Genomic DNA, 16,859 nt, shown 5'->3' on the forward strand with positions numbered 1-16,859 from the left:
TAGAACGACTGACTGATTGATTGACTGTTTATTCAATAATTGATGGACTGGCTGATTGTTGATTTTTGATTGACTTCCTAATTGACTAATTGATAGACTGACTGATTGATGGACTAATGATGGACTAATTTACTAAATGAGTGAATTCATTTATCCACTGACTAATTGGCTGATTTGCTGTCTGACTTACGGCTTATAGTTGATTCACATTCTTATTAACTGACTGATTGATGGACTGAAGGACGGACCGACTGTTGATTGTCTCACTAATTGAATAACTGATGAGCGACTAAACATTAAAGTCAGTAAGCTCAGCTTTTCACAGTAGGTACCCAAAAACTTTGTGCTCACATTAATTTTATTATTTTAATTAAAACTTTAGGGCTTGACGTTCGCGTTTACCTTATGCAGGTAGGTTTTATTAATTATTAGAACGAATTTTACTTATGGCATAAACTTAAAGTCATTTTCCCTGGTAAATTTTAAGACGTCAAAGCATTCGAAATTTTCATTTTTTCTATATTTGCTAAAGTCTGGGGGCTTTTGGTCTTGAAAACTGCCAGAAACACGCGCATTTTCAAGTGTTTTTTTTCACGCTGAGTGCCAAAAATTTACATAATCTTAATGCAAAGTTGCTACCGAATGGGCCAAGAGGGGGTTGATGGACCGGCAGACCGGCGTGGCCGCGGCAGTTTCTTCAAAGGCGCAGACAGCGATGCGTCAACAGCAACAACAACCAGAACAAAACACTTAAAATGTGGCCAGCAGAAGGGCAAAGAGTCAAGCCATAAACAGCTCGAGCAGACAGAAACGGAACTGAGCTCGCAACTCAAGCGCGAGATGGAATCAAAGTTAGAGTTGGAGTCGGATTTAAAAATGGACTCCAAGATTCGGGCTGCTCTCGAATGTGCCTGCAACTAATGGAAGTTACCGATTCGTTCCACTTCCAATTCCAATTCGAATACATGTTCAGCAACCCGTTGATTTTGTGTGTGTGTGCGAAAAGTTGACAACAAGCAAATAACTGTTGCAATCGTTTTGGGGCAGGGGCTGAGGCTCAATATGTGTGTACGAGGGGGGTAAGTTTGCTCAAAAGTCAATTGACTGTGAAAAGCCAAAGCAAGCTTAATTTCCAAATAAAAGGGCTGTGATTTGAGGTCTATGCGTTCCGAGGGGCGGCAAAACTATCGCCAGGCACGTCTTGGGAAAGCGCCGCGCGCGTTTTTGGTTTGAGACAAAGCCAAAAAAGGACAAAGGAGTAGAGGGTAAAGGGAAAAGGCGCAACCCTTCCAAGACGTTTGGGATCTTGGCTTTATCTTGCGGTTCGTATCACTGTTCTATTCAATTTACAATAGCCCCGTGCACCCCGCGCCAGCAGCTCCCCCCATCGCAATTGACAGTCGTTAGCATAATTATTACACACGGCTTAGTTGGGTTGACGGGCAGAGAGGGTGACAATCGCTGCCCTTGGCAAGGGAGAGGGGATGGGTTGGTTGGTGGCGTGGGTTGGTGGATTGTAAGCTAATACCCGAAACGCACACCCCCCACACCAGCAAATGTCAACGTTCGCCTGCAGCGTGAGCTATGGCCAAGTATTTGTCATTTAATAAAAAATAAATTGTTAAAGAAATGTGAACTGCCTGAAGGAGGGCTAAAAAGTGTAGCTGCAGGTGGTTCCGTGGTTCGGTGGTTGGGTGGTTCGGTGGTTGGATGGGCACTGAACGCCGCTGGGGAATGCGCACAGCTGCCGAGGGTATTGCTTAGCGTTGCTGTGGTTTAGCTTTGCGCATCGCTGCCCCAAACATATGAAGTTAATTTCTTGTTTGTTTCTAAGGAAATGGGCTTAGCCGGAAGGAAACACCAAATTGATAAAAAGTGTCAGCGATGCGGGGGTTGGTATTTAAATCCCAAACAATTCTAATTCCTTTTCCTTTAAAGTGACAAAACGAGCGTGTGCCTGTGCCTTGTCACAAATAAATTGACCGGAGGAACTAACATGAGCATGAGAGCTTTTATTTGAATTTTTCTATTTATTTCAAAAGAAGCCCGCGATAAAGTTCATGTCTCATAAGGCAGAGACAGAGAGGAAAAGTTAAAAAAGAAAGCAGGGGGTGTGTTTCTAGGTAAGGTGAGTACCTAACAAAGTAAGTTGATTGTAAAGTGTATGTTATAGTATAGTAAAGAGGGAGAGAAAGAGCTTGTATAACAGGTCTAACTTACATTGAGTAAATAAGGCAAGTTGCTTGCAAAGTGAATGTAAGCTGAAAAGCAGTGTATTCTAAAAAGAACTAACAATAGTAATATCCTATTCTATATCTTATTATTAGATTTACACAAGAATAGCCTTCCCTCTAAATTCTTCACTAACCACAAACAGCTAACATTCTGCTATTTTAATGCCACGCCCATGTCTTATAAAGTAATTGCAATTGTTCGAACATTTCTGATCATTTGAACGTAAGCAACGCCAGCCCAAATAATTAACCATCACACCAAAGCGAACCACTTGAAATCGTATTGCTATTTAAGAATTAATTTATGCACAGACTTGGATAAAACTTTCAACTTGTTTCAGTCCCCGGCACAGACCCTCTACCCACACACCTCTCTCCCTTCGCAACCCACCGCTGACTTTTGGCCAGCTGGGCGCCGTCAAAGTGACTCTAATGACAGTTGATTTAGTTGGCCGGGCTAAGGGCTTATAGATAGTTGTGTGCCAGACTGCATCAGATCATTAACTTCAACGATTTCGAATGCTAACGGCAAATGAGAATTGGGCACGTGATGCAGACGCGTTCGCCTTGAAGCACTCCAAGAAATGAGTTTCACAGCCGTGTGGTGTGAGCGGCGGGGCATGGGACAAGGGTTCTCTTTTCTGTTTTTTTTTAGAGAATTTTAGACAAAGTCTCCACCGCGAATCGCACTCCGCGCACTCGTCGCAGTCACAATTTGAATTTCACAAGCCATTGATTTTTATTTGATTACCACGACAATGAAAGGACGCGCATGGACACGTTAGCTAAGCAGTTGTGCTGATATTTTTAGCTGTTTTTCGGCTAGATTTGCCATCGATTATAACGGGGTACTAGCGTTAAGAGGCCTATATTCTGGCTAGTACTTAAAATTGGTTGTACTTTAGGATTTGAGATGTTAACCAATGCGAATATTTTCTTTCTAGGTTTATATATATCTGTATAGATGGAATAAATTCAAATATATGTATTCCTTCTAACAACTGTTATATATTATTAAACCGTTTTATTTCTTTCATATTATTCCTTTCCTTTCATCAGAATACTCTTTAATCTAAACTATTTGATCTATACATTTCTTCAATGTTTCTTGAATTAATTTTCAGAAATCTAAATAATTGATCTATGTTATTTTAATTATTTTAATAATGGTTTTATATCTCATTAATCATTATTTTCTTTTCAATTTTTCTGTATGAAACTAAGAAAAGTTTCTTGGAAGAGTAATTTTCAAGCGGATTTGATGACTTTTACTCAATAATAATAAAAATAAATAAGCTTCTTCTGTCTTCACACATTTAGCTTTTTTTTGTGCCTTATCTCTGTTAATTTTACAGCTGAACAAAAAAGCGAGAGAAACATTTGAAATTATTTGCAGCAAGCTTCGAACGGGGCGACAACTCTGCATGTCATTCAAATACCGTCTAACAATTTTTTGGGGGCTAACTTGTGGGCAGGGCAGAGCGGGGCAGGGCAGGGCAGGTGTTGGCGGGACTGTATTTTGGGTTTTTTGGCTGGCGCTAGATGAAACCCTTTTTCCAATAGTCTAAGCATTTGGGCTCTTGCATTTGAACAATTTATTGCAGCAGCACACGACGAGCTGCCGAGTTTCAAGGGGCGTGGAGTAGTAGGTCTCGAGTCTGTTGAGACCCGGCGCGGGACAGTGGCAACATGCAACATGGGGGTTGCCTTGTGTTGCCTGTCACGGCAGCAGCCAGATGTCCTTCTGCTGCCACTGCTGCGACTACTGCGAGTTCTGGGTGCTTTGATTGGGGCGCAGCGGGCGGTGTTTGGCTGTCAAAAGCATGTCAAAGGCGTCGTCACCAGCGTGCACCACATTGTTGTAGTTGTAACTGTTGTTGTTGTAGTTTGTGGCGCATCCTTTCTGTGGATTGGTGCTTCCAACAATTGCAAAAAACTTGAGACAATCGAATCAAACTCATTCGCCTGAAATCATCGACGTGTAAAATTACGAGATAACATTGTTAGCTGCCCGGTTTGGTGCCCAACTCTCTACCCTCGATCCGCAACCCTCAAACCTCAACTCTCGTGCCCTGGTCTCTGGGCATCCTGTAGTCAGCCACTCGTGGAAATGTGTTCAGGATTTGAAATTGAATCGCGCGACGCTTAAGCAAGAAATCAACGACACAAACGACACCCAATGACGACCACATAAATGTCGAAATATGCAGTCATGCCAACCCAACAACTTTCAATTCTGGCACAGCTCACAGGAACTGTCAGGCTTTGGTTGGGCAACTGGGCAGGAGGGTGTCCTGTATTTTGTAGTCATGGCACTAGATATTGCCGGCAGCAGGATTTTTGAGGTTTTCATTGTTGGTTAGTTGAATTCTGTTGTTTGAATTGTCAGACAGTCGTGTCTCTCTGGGTTTTGGACTCAGTTTAATTGGTTTATCCTTTCGGGCAATGCCCAACACTAACCAAATCGCATTCATAGTTGCATACTTTTGCACAGCACTGTAGTTTATTATGAGTATGCGTCTGTGTGCCTGTGTATATAGAGTAATTAAGTCGCTTTGTCAACACGCATACTAAAGTCAGAGTCTGGCATACATGAAGTCTGTGTTGGCAACATACAAATTAGGCATAGATAGTGACATCAATGGGACTTTAATTTTCTTTGTCTCTGATCTTTAGAGCAGCAGCAATCATACAAGTCACATATGAATATGATGTTCTAAGTTAAATAACAAATAATGTGTACAGTAAAAGTCAAGAAGTATAAGTAGATCAGATCAGATGATAAATATAAAATAACAAGCCAAATCATAAAACCCAAGTAAAAGGACTATACAATTTATAACTTAAGGCTGTTTGTCAATAAGAGAGAGCAATATGTAAAAATGTAAAGGGCTTTACTACTTTAAAAGGTGGTTTGGCAAATTAACATCGAGTGTAATGTTAATTAACATATACGTTAATTTATTGGTGTTAGTAATAGCAAAACTTTGATACTCCTGCGGACTTGGCAAAGGATAACACACATTTCTTAAGGCAACATTTCACTTAGAATATTTAGAGTACATTAGAATTTCCATAATATATTCTTTTCGTAGGAAACGGAAAAGTCTAACTAATTTTAGGCTGTTCAACTTGAACACAACATCTGCACGTCTCAAATATCCCGCCGCTTCTAACCCGTCCTCAGTTGCATCACAACAGACAGCAGACAGCAGACGGCATTATAATCATAGGAATGTCTTTGGCTTATAATTTGTTTTGGCAAGTCGGGCGTGTATTAGACGCAGACGAAGGAGTACTTTTAACGGGTCTCTGCCATTACCCAGCACTCCAGCTCCAACTTCAATTCCATGGACTGCGTCTACGCTTTATTCGCTTGGCCTGGCCTGGCGCTGTTGTTCATGTCCATGTCCGCGTCCAGGGCCAATTTCCAAGAAGGCAACTCGAAGAGAATTTTCAAGTTTAACTTTTTACGCTTGAAGCGAACGGCGATGGTTCCAGTTCCAGTTCCAAAGACCAAACGGGCTCACACACAAAAAAAAACCTAATGGCAAACATGGCCACAGGTTCGTGCCTTGGCCACTTACTCACCCGAGCAGAGCTCGAGGGCAGCGTCTCGTCTGCAATTGCGTCGCTTCGTCTAACCCTGCACCTCCCCCCCCCTTCCCCCCCTGGCCGGTGTCCCCATGCCGAGCACCCTCCTCTCATCCGGACTCCACCAGCTCCTGCTTGGCTGGCTGGCCAAGTTCCTTGTGGCCACCCGGCTGACTGGCTGACTGGCTAACTGGCTGTTGAGCAAGTTTTTTTTTGTCTCCTCTTTTTTTCTGCTGAGAAATCTGTTTTTAAGTTTTAGCAATTTAATATTTTAAGTCTACAAATTGTTGTTGCAAAGGATTACTTTTTGGTGTGCATTCTAATAAGCTGCTAATTGGTTAGTTGCCAGCGCAGACAACATCGTCTCCAACTAACGGCACCTTCTATAATATAACACTCCACCCGGCTCATAATTGACGTCGCCCTGCCCCTCTCCCGGCCAGAAATCTTCTACTTCTTTCATCGCTCGCAGGCGCAAATGCTTTTAGTTTGAAATTTCATTCTACGAAATAAGAATTTAATAGCTTGCGGATTACTCTTTTTTAAATATAAGTTTTTTTTTTTGCACGCGTTTTTCTTTATGGCAACTATTAAGCTTTTCCAGCATTATAACAGTTGTGGTTGTTTTGTTATGTTGTTTCAAGCTGTTTTTTCTGCTCCTCAGCTCAGTGGAAAATTCCAATTATTGAAATTGATAGCCAAGAGTTTAACGGGGTGATAATTAGTTTTCGCTCAGCTGCCGTTGATGAGTTATATACATATAAATATATAAATATACATATTTATATTTATAATGCTGCTGTCGTAGACGGTGTGAAAAATGGCATGTAATTTGACAGTTTTAATCGTTTAGGTAGCAAAGGAGATGCAGCTCGCCTTTGGCGTCTAATTTCGTATATACGTAGTAAAGTTTTCTTCTTTATGAAATTGCCATGGTTGAGGTTTAAAATGAAAATCTAAAAATGTAGTTTTCTATAAAAAGCATAGCTTGAAATAAGATCAGTTTCCAGCAATTGTCTAAAGAGTCGAACAGCAATAAAAGAGCAGTCAGAGAGGTAGATTGTGTATATGAAGTCTGTTAATTGGATGTTTGAAGATACGAGATTGGAGTTCAATTGAAAGATTCCTTAGGTTAAGATATGCCGAATCAATGAAATGACGAAGCTGCAGCCGGGTATTTAAGGCCCTACAACAGCATCTGACAGCCAAAGAAATAGCAGTGGACACACTATTCATGCGGCCATTTGATCTCCATTCAGTGTTCACCCTGCGCTGGGTATTTTGTGTGTATATATATATCCTTTTTCATGCTGCCTGCACAGCCAAAATGCTGTCTCATCAGCATTTGACTTCAAAGAAGTCATTTGCACAATGCTTCTCGTACATTTGGATAAGTTTTTTCTTTTTCACTAGTCTTTTCTATTTTCCTGTAGATGTTTTTGTTGACGCACGGAAGTAGCGGAAGTTGTGTTCATTATGTCCTTGCCAAACAGGACAACAACGGAGGCTGACTCGAAGGGAGAGGGAGAGAGAGCGAGTCAAGACATGGACACAGTGTTGCCAGCTTGGACTTGCCTTTGACTTGTCTAATAGAAGTTGCATGTAAAAACAGCGAGAGAGAGAGAGAGAGAGAGAGATAGCGTGGGGGAAAGAGAGGCAAAAAGTGCATGTAATCATTAAAGAAAAAGGAAAGCAAACTTTTCCTGCTCATCTATTTTGCTTTTTTGGGCGCGTTTTTCCTTTTTCGGCTAGGGAAAAACTGTTGTTGCATAAAAAATGAACGCCGTGAATACAAATACGAATACGAATACGAATCAGAGGGCAGCAAAGGAATCAGAATTCGAATACCACATGAATAGCTAATCCGAGAGATACCCAAAAACACGGCCCGCTGCGAGTGACGTCCGCTAAAGGATTTCCCTGAGCGTTTGAGTCTCCTCGAGCCCGGTGGCTTGTCGTCTTTTGGCTGCCATTGGCTGGCATCGATGATTGAAATGCGATTAGGGTCCAGTCAGCCGGGGCCAGAGATTTGGCCACTGGCGCATAACAATGTGCATGATGAGGGCAGACAGCCGAACCAAGTGGGCGGGGTTGATGAGAGAGGCGGCTGATATCGGAGAGGGGGGTTTAAGCAACACATAAATTGATAATGAGCAAATCAGAGAAGAGGAGGGGCTGGGCGCGTGGAGAAGTAAATCAGCTGTGTTATGGATTGGACCATATACAGGGCCAGGCATTGTACCGACAGCCGTTTTTTGAACTTTAATTTAAGCAGTTAATTGGTATTAAGGTTTTGATATCGGCCGACCAACACACAATATTGTGTTTACCGAGGCAATGGAGCGGGGGGAATGGGAAGTTGAGCAAAGCTTATTACGCTTTTTTGAACCTACTGACCGCAGTTGTCATTGCCATCTAAGCGGCATTAATTATAATTGAAAATATTTCTTGTTAGGGTGGAGGGAATGGAACCTGTTCGGAACCAAGCACAGGGGAACTGGTTGTCGCTGCAGGATTATGTGAACAATGCCTGTTGACTGGCAGCTATGAAATTGAAAGTCGCCCTGAGTTCAAGAGAGGGGCAACCAGCTTTATAAATGAGGGTTGATTTAGGGTGCCGCCGCCCGTCTCAGTTCGGCTCATATTATATTCATTTCTCGCATATGGGTTTTTGTGCGCCCGACACGCAATTTACGGCAAATTCATACTTATTGCACGAGGAGAACATCAATAGCAAATTGTTATGGCTGAAAGAGGCATAACTGCACAAATAATAAGCTTATCTTTTGTTATGGATAAAGGGGAAAAGTAGTTAAATCAAAGCGATTTGCGAAGTTTGATGATCCTAGTTAGGATCAGTCCTGTGCTCCCGAGGCTAATCAAATTATGGTATTTAATAAAGGGTGGTTCAAGTAATTAAATTACTGCAGCAACTTGGTCAATAACAGTTGATAGACTTTTGTAAAAATGAGCTCAAAGAATATAAAAGAATTCCTCGTCTAAAATCAAATAAAATAATATTATTCCTTATCTAAATTCTATACAAGGACCTTGAAAGTTTAATAAGTTTCATTAAGAGAAGAAAGCTTACATATTTTTTAAAGTCCGATTATACTTTATATGAATTTGAGTTTTCGTGCACTCAATCTAATAAAATTTGTACTTATATTGAGAATGCTAAAGACTTAACGTACACAAATTCTTGTAATTTATTAATGAGAGGAGAGAGACAGATTCTTAGATTTTAATCAAAGCGGTTGGTCTTTTTTTTATCAACTCAAATTAAAAATTATGTTGAAATAAAGATTGATAAATTGAAGAATATTTATGAATAGAATATTACACTTGAAATTGAATAACAGAAGGGTTTGAATTTGTTGCCGGTTCTATGTATTTCCTATGAATTTCCTATGAATTTATATCTGATACAGGGCTGTATTACGGCATGCTTCTACAACCTGGACAGTTTAGAGCTGAGCCTATACTCCTCAACAAAATATGTATCTGTTTATTTTATGGGCTGTTCTCTTTAATGCGCTAGGTATTTCGTCACCAAGTCGTAATATTGTGAGCAGGAGTCTAGAAACGGAGCAACTGATTGATTGCTGTTATTTCTCTTGCTTAGAACTCACTCTCTCTAGCTCTGCAGCTCTCTCTTTCACTCCGTTTGCAGACCCTTTGGGCCACAAACATAAAGTTGTCCAGTCACCTTGACCCTACTCAAATGGTTTTTAAGCCCTAAACCGAGTGGGCTAATGACTAGCCATAAAATATATCATCATTAAGCAGAGGCACGGCAAACGGCTAACCAAACTGTATCAACTTACTGAAAGTTTCTAAACTTCTTCTGCTAGCCCCCGCTTTTTGTGCCTACCGCCTACCGTCTCCTCTGCCCACAGTTCCTCTAAGCCAATTAAATGTCAATTTGAAGCACATTTTACATTTGATTGCACAAAAGCGCGCCAAAAAACCGCCAAATCGAGCAACGGCGCGGGCTACCTTCCAAGTTCATTATCGTTTATCGATAATCAGCGTCCGGACTGCGAAGCGTGTGATATTGACAGCCCAAACAGTTGCCCCCGCCCTGCTCTTCTCGGCGGCTCACCTGAATGGGGCTGCCCCCGAGTCAAGCAACATAAATCATTTCCAGTTTTGCAGTCGGAGGAATTCGATTCGGCTTGGTTTTTCTGGCCGCTGCCTTTTCATTTATATTTCGCTTTAATTTCTGATTGAAAATCTGTGAGCGCAAAGCGAAACATGTTTGGCAATTAATTGGTTAATCAATATGATTAATTTGCATGAGCCGAGCGCACGCTTCGCCTGCTGCAGCCAACTTGAAAATAAAAAAGCAAAAATGTTAAAAAAAACGTTTAATTTATGCTCAAGAAATTGCCAAGCCAAATGCGTTAAGCTGCACAGTGGAACGAAACTATAACAAAAGGCTTATTTGGGCTTAATAAATTAGCTCTTAAGTAGAGACAAGTATTTATTAAACTATGCCCGCAAATTACTTAATATCACCAACTTTTAACTGGTCGACGTTTACTAAGGTTCATGAGCTGAGCCAGCTTTAAGCGGTTCATGAACTCACATTGGATAATTGGTTCGGCGTTCGTTTGGAAATAATTCGAATTTTGTAAATTCGTTCTTAATATATCTGACTATATTCAATGATCAAATAATTGATTTATTGAAGCATATAAAATATGCAAAAAGGAAATAGAAAAACAGAACCTCGTACCTTGAGCCAGTTTAACAAAAATATTGTCTATCTATCTAAAATATATTATTTTATTTGTCTCCATTTTTGCACCACTTTTCAACCTATTTGAAAAGTCGTGAAGCTTTACACATTTATCTACAAAAATAAATAAATAAAATATGAAACTATGCTGCTGCTGCTGACATATTAAATTTCATTATGAATTATGAATTATGAATATGAACCAGTTTTTGAAGCACTTTTCACATTAAATAAATTTGAATATTTTTCAATTAAAATAATAGGCACATTAAGCCGAATTTCAATTAACACCCAATTTACATTAAACAAATTAAATGAATTCTTTAATACATATACGTATAGTGGACCCTATCTATAATTTATTATGTGCTATTTTATCTACAATATCAATTTCCTAGACGCTTTGAGTGCGGGCTGTGGCCACAAGGCAAAAACAGGAAAAAAAAATGTCAATGAAACCATAAAAATGTCTAAAGCTGACTGACTGGACAACTTGGACAACAGCTGGACGGCTCAATAAATGGCAACAAGCGCGGGGAAGAGGAGGGCGTGGCGCAGAAGGGAAGCGCGGGGGGGGGGGGGGGGGGTTTATAGGCAAGTAGTGGGCAGCAAAATGTTGAATGGTTTGTGGGTCGCCAACCGGTCAAACGGAGCGTGCGGTCAACGGGCGGTGGGTGGAATTGTTGATGTTGATATTGTAAATGAACATTATCTATATATGCGCGCATGTGTGTGTGTGTGTGTTATGTGTGTGTCGATTATGATGATGTTTATGATTGCCTTTGTTGTTGTTGTTGTTGTTGTTGTTGGGGAAATGTTGTGACAAGCGAGCAAATGGCGGCCATTTACGTGCTAGTTGTTTGACATGTTGCACAGTGAGGCGGGACAGTAATATTTATATATATTTTATTATTTGCACGGCCTGCAGTCAGTGCTAGATTTAAGCCACTCGCTGTCCTTTTTTAACTGAATCTGCGTCTTAGCTGGGCGATTGCGAATGCGATTAAAACATAATTAAATTTAATTAAACTGCTATTAAGTATACGCCGGGGCGCACAGTCTGTTGCAACAGAAAAAAGGACAACAAACGAAGGAAAACAGGCGAAGTTTGCGCGTAAATACTCCTCGCCTTTATAACCCCTCCATCATCAACCGCGTACTTCACCCTTCACGCCCAAGGCCAACAATAGGCTACCAGAATTTTCCGCTCAAGTTCTTCGGGCAAAATGCACGGCATGAAAAATTCAGAGAAAAATAACAACAACAGCAACAGCAAGAAAAGCAAATGGGGAAAAACAAATGGAAAAGGGGCGCACAATTTGCAGTGTGAAGAAGCGTGCAAAAGGGAGAGTAAAAGGCGAAACCAGTAAAAAGAAAAATGATTGCGTACAGCTGATAAGAATAAAGGAGCAGCTAACCAAGTTCAAGCTGCTCAACTAAACAATACCCTGTAGTCGTGTTAATGTATTCCAATTAATTTTCTTGTTCTTTGTAGGTAAGTAAAAGACATATTTAAAATAATAGCAGGACGGCATTACGACTAAAATATACCCTGCATTCAGTGGAAAATTAGAAACCACGAGCTTGCTTTGTGAAAATGTATATTGATCATTCATATAATTTATCTTAATGGAAAATAAAGAAGAAGAAACATCTAGATACTTCAGCAGCAAAAAATGTATTATCTTTTAGGCCCCACATGAAGGATATGACTGGATGGTCCTATAAAACTATTTCTTTCCATTTTAACAAGTACAGGGTATAAATGGAGCAAAACAGCATACAGGCAGTCAGGTTTGCGATGACTTTATAGGGTATTTAGAATGCCGAGCAGCGCTCATGCTTGAGCTCAATTGTATGACTGAGTGGCGAAATGAATGACTGAACAGTCTGTCTGTCGATTTGACTGTTTGACGAAAAGGGGTGTGTGCGCCTTTTGGGTTTAGGCGACTGTTTTATAGGCGCAAAAGTAATACAAAAATGACACTTCATAAAAATGAAGACAACGATAATGATTACGATTATGACGATGATGATGATGATGATTTTGATGCTGACGACATACCCAGTCACCCCTCACTCTGCTAATGTGTATGCCCGTCTGTCTGTCTGCCAGTGAGTGGTATAATAATGATTTGAAATGTTTCCAATGACTCGTCCTCAACATTTTCGTCGCCGACTGGCGAATATTTTTGTCAGTGGTTCGGGGCAGGGCAACGGAGGACACGGACTGGGTGTTCGGCGTAAAGTGCAAAATTTGATGTTTTAAATTAAGTCATTTGCATAAAAGACACCAAAACAAGGGGCATAGCTAAAGAGCCGAAGCTGCGACTACAAATGAGGGCCGTGCGTACAGGAGACAAGCCAAAAGTTTTGTCTGAATAATAGGGGGGAAGGGTTGGGGGGTGAGTACGTCAGGGAAGGGTCTCTGCACGGAATGCACTCATTTGTATGCAAATTTAACATGAATGAACAAATCTAAGTAGTCTCTGTATCTTTTTTTGGGGGGTAGCTGTTTTACGTCCTTCCGATTTTGGTAGAAAAAAAATCTTGCCAAGCATTAACTAAATTTGAATTCTGACTGAAATTTGTCAATATTTTCGATTGGATCATCAAAGGAATGTTAAAATGCATAAAAACGATGTTAAATATAATTGTTAACAGTTGAGCTTAAATTGTAGTGCGGGTTTTTGAAGGCCGATTTAGGGGAGCTATAGATTACAATTTCACTAGGCGAATTTTAGGTATAATCTTCAAGCCAAGAGCAATACGAAGAAAATTATTAAAAATTTGTGACTTGGAAAAATCTCTTCTAAAATTATTAAAAGCCATATGCTAGACTGATTGGAAATTAATTGAATTATAGTCCCTTTATCACATATAAATCAAAGTATTTAGTTCTCGAGTATTTCATTTCTTTAAGTTTTAAAGTTCATAAAAAATCAGATTCCCTTAACATATAAAATGCCTTTAATTATGTTTTTTGCGTGTGATGTGTGCTGCTGCTGTAGGTAATTTCATTTGTTTAGTCTAGACTCTGGACTCGAGACCAATCCCAATCAAGTGCCGCGTCCGTGTCCCGGGTCACACTTGGCTACACACGAAATATATCAACTCAATCGCAGCAATTTGCCAGCTAAGCAAAATCAACAGAATCTAGCCCGAGCCATGGGCTAAGCATACAAAATACTGCAAGGTCTTTACCTTCAATCCAACCCCTCCTTACGTGCAACTGTCCCCCTCTCGCCGTCCCGCCGTGGCAACGTCTATGTTTTTAGATTTACTGCTTAAGTTTTTTCGGTTAGCTGCGGGCTCATTCCGCGGCACGTTTTCGACAAAGGCAAACGCTCAAGTAGGTGTATTTTGTTTGTTGTTGTTGGTTGTTGTTGTTCTCGGTTGTTGTTGCCTGCCATTGCCGCATAATTAAAAAGTCAAGTGAAAAATCACATTTTAACGCAAATAGCAGCAGAAGAAGCGAGTGAATGCGAAATGAATGAATGAAATTCTTGCGCCTGAAAGCAGACTAAAGTAATGGTTTGTGCAGGGGGCGTGGAGCTGGGTTAACTGAGGAAGCGAGATCGCGGGGGATATTTTTGTTTGGGGGCTCCGCCTAGACTGTTTTGGCTTTCTACGCATACCACGCCGAATAGCGTCAAATGCAAATGCGTCCACTGTCGAGAGCTACCAACTGCAGGCGCCAGCTGCGAATATATGAGCGCAACAGAAGTGGTCGGTAGGGCAGGGTTCTGGAGCTCGTCGGGTGGCAGGCATTGTGGGCGCAGCCACTGTTATTTCATCCTTTTTGGGGCATGGGCCAGTGGATGCCGCAAACACTTGAGGCATGTTGCCTGTGCCAACTGGCAGCTGGAAGCTGATGCTGCAAACTGCCGGCTTTTGGCGGCCAACAAAAGAATATCAAAGCTCTTTTCACAGCGCTTTTTTGTTTTTAATTTTTTTCACCAACCCCTTTCCCCCCTTCACGTCGACCAATCAGTGGTGGGGCTTAACAACAATTTGCCGAGCCGCTGAGGCAGTCACAAAACAGTGGCAAAAGGGCTGACAGAGAATTACGGGAATTACGTAATTAAATATTTAAAGTGTTGCCGGTTGGAAAAGATTTCGCACGGAAATACCGCCGCATGCTTCAAACGTTTTAAAATGAGCAATAGATTTAAGATTACTATCTAAAATAGGAATATGATTCATTGTTCGATAGAAACAGCTGCGCATAGGAACCAAAAAGGGAATTAAATATAGCCATTGACTGTTCTACATATGGACAACAAATCCAGAGTCCTTCCCCATCTGCACCACTCTGTCTCCCCCTCTACCTATCGCTTTTCCTTGTCCACTATCTTTTTTTACTGTGCCACTTTGTCTCTCTCTCTCTTTCTCTCCCTCTTCCATGCCCTTCCATTATTCCACTCTCTCTCATTATCTCTCTTTCTTTCTCTCTCTCTCTCTCTCTCTCTCTCTCTCTTTTATCTCTATCTCTCTAACTCTCTCTCCCTCTCTCTCTCCTAGCTAATACCGTTTACTATCATATTCTGTTCCTCTTTATGAGTTGTCCGTAAACAAAGCACTTGTATTTTTTCCTTATTCTTAGTTTAACCTTAAACCTATTCTTATAAGTATATTTATGTACTGTGGGCTCTAGAACTTTGATTTATCTTAAATGTTGATGTACTTAAGAGACGCCGCTTCAGCAGAGCTGTCACTTGCAGTTTCCAGTCTAAGCAAGCTTAAAGCTCAATACAAAATTACCCTCAAATATTAGATGAAGGGTACGAGGTCTTCTCCTCTCTCCGGCTCTACCGCGGGGGGCCCAAGTCGTTGCCTTCTGTTAAGTGCTTGCAAATTTCACTTTTCCGTTTTACGCAGACGCTCCCCAAATAAAATACACTCAGAATTGTGTTCTTCCTCTAAAAATGTTCACTTTTTTAATTTCATGCAAATTTTCTTTTTCAAGATTAATGTCTATGCAAAAAAAAAAAAGAAGAAGAACGTAGAAGTTTTCCAGCCACGAAAGAAAAACCGAAAACAAGCGAAATACGGAATATGCCGTGCTTCGAGTGAAAGGGGGGCGGTAGGCGTAAACAGGGCGCAAAACTTCTGCCCAGCGGGGCGTGGCAGCCAAACAGCCTAGGACTGTTGAATTCTTGTCTGTCTGAGGAAGCAGTACAAACTGAAGAAAAAGAAGACATTTGCAATTTTTCTTTTGACAATTTGAAGGAAGCGCCAATCGCCAAGCCCTTTTTTACGGAGCGGGGAAAAGGGAAAAGACGGCTGCTTTAAGCACTGCATTGAAATTTAATTAATGCTTATTCGCATTCGCATATTGCCAATTTGTGAGCCATCCGATTGGCGCCCGCTTGACCCCGGCCCATGCCCCTTATAAGCTATTTGGCGCTCGTAATTTAGATGCTTAATCCTTAATCCTTAATCCTGGGTGCTCAGCGCTCGAAATATGTTGGCAAAACTTTTTTAATTGATTTCGCCGCCGACGATAGCTGCAGTTTTTTATATATATAAGTATATATATATATACACCTTTTTTTTGACTCTTTTTCTTGATTGCCAGTCAAGCGCGAATTTTTGCAGCACGCTTTGGCGCGCTTCGTTTGCCACGGATTTGAGTGGGGGCCTGGCGGAAAAAGGGGGTCTTGCGATATCGTGTGGCTTTAAAGTTAATCAAGAGTTAAAGGCAGAGCAGTCAGAATGTGCAGCTCATCTATTAAATGGCTATTAAAAGTCAGTAAATAGCCATTTTGATTGTGAAATTGGGTTCAGAAGTTGGTTATCGATTGTGGCTTGAGTGATCGATAGCAAATAACTGAAAAGGGCAAACGTTAATTGAAATCGATTTGTGCTTAGCCAAATTAATTCCAAATCAAAACTTTTAATCGCAGTTCAGTAAAGCTTAAGGCCTAAAGTTTAGTCTGTGGAGCTTAAACTGGGATAAGTTCAGGAGTAATTTATCAGTTGTGGCTTGATTAATCGAAAACAAATTAATTAAATGGCAACATTAATCGACACTCATTCTGTGCTTACCCGATAAAGTTCTTACTCTAAGCATTATTTTGTATGCTATTATTAAGCTCGAATTGCAGTACATTCAGGTGTTATTTATCGATTTTTGCCTGAGTAATCGATTACACATTACTAACACATGAACACATTACTTTCATATAAAATATTGGTTAATAGATATGTACATAGGCAGGTATTGAAAAAGACGCTATACTCGCCCAATCGACTTTGCGTTCAACCATCTAGCCCGAGTTGGC

The 16,859-nt window shown here is 40.8% G+C and overlaps 1 protein-coding gene and 1 long non-coding RNA gene across 4 annotated transcripts in view; one reads left to right on the top strand and one right to left on the bottom strand.

Annotated features, from left to right (window-relative positions):
• jing (AE binding protein 2 jing) overlaps positions 1–16,859 on the bottom strand; it is a 193,473-nt gene that overhangs the window by 90,535 nt on the left and 86,079 nt on the right. The window lies entirely within an intron of this gene.
• On the top strand, positions 462–7,561 carry LOC26530982 (uncharacterized). The gene is made up of 3 exons (XR_001450240.3): positions 462–1,079; positions 1,144–1,322; positions 7,262–7,561. It is a non-coding gene; the product is annotated as an uncharacterized lncRNA (long non-coding RNA).

This window comes from Drosophila virilis, chromosome 5 (assembly GCF_030788295.1).
Source record: "Drosophila virilis strain 15010-1051.87 chromosome 5, Dvir_AGI_RSII-ME, whole genome shotgun sequence".
NCBI classification, from domain to species: Eukaryota; Metazoa; Arthropoda; class Insecta; order Diptera; family Drosophilidae; genus Drosophila; species Drosophila virilis.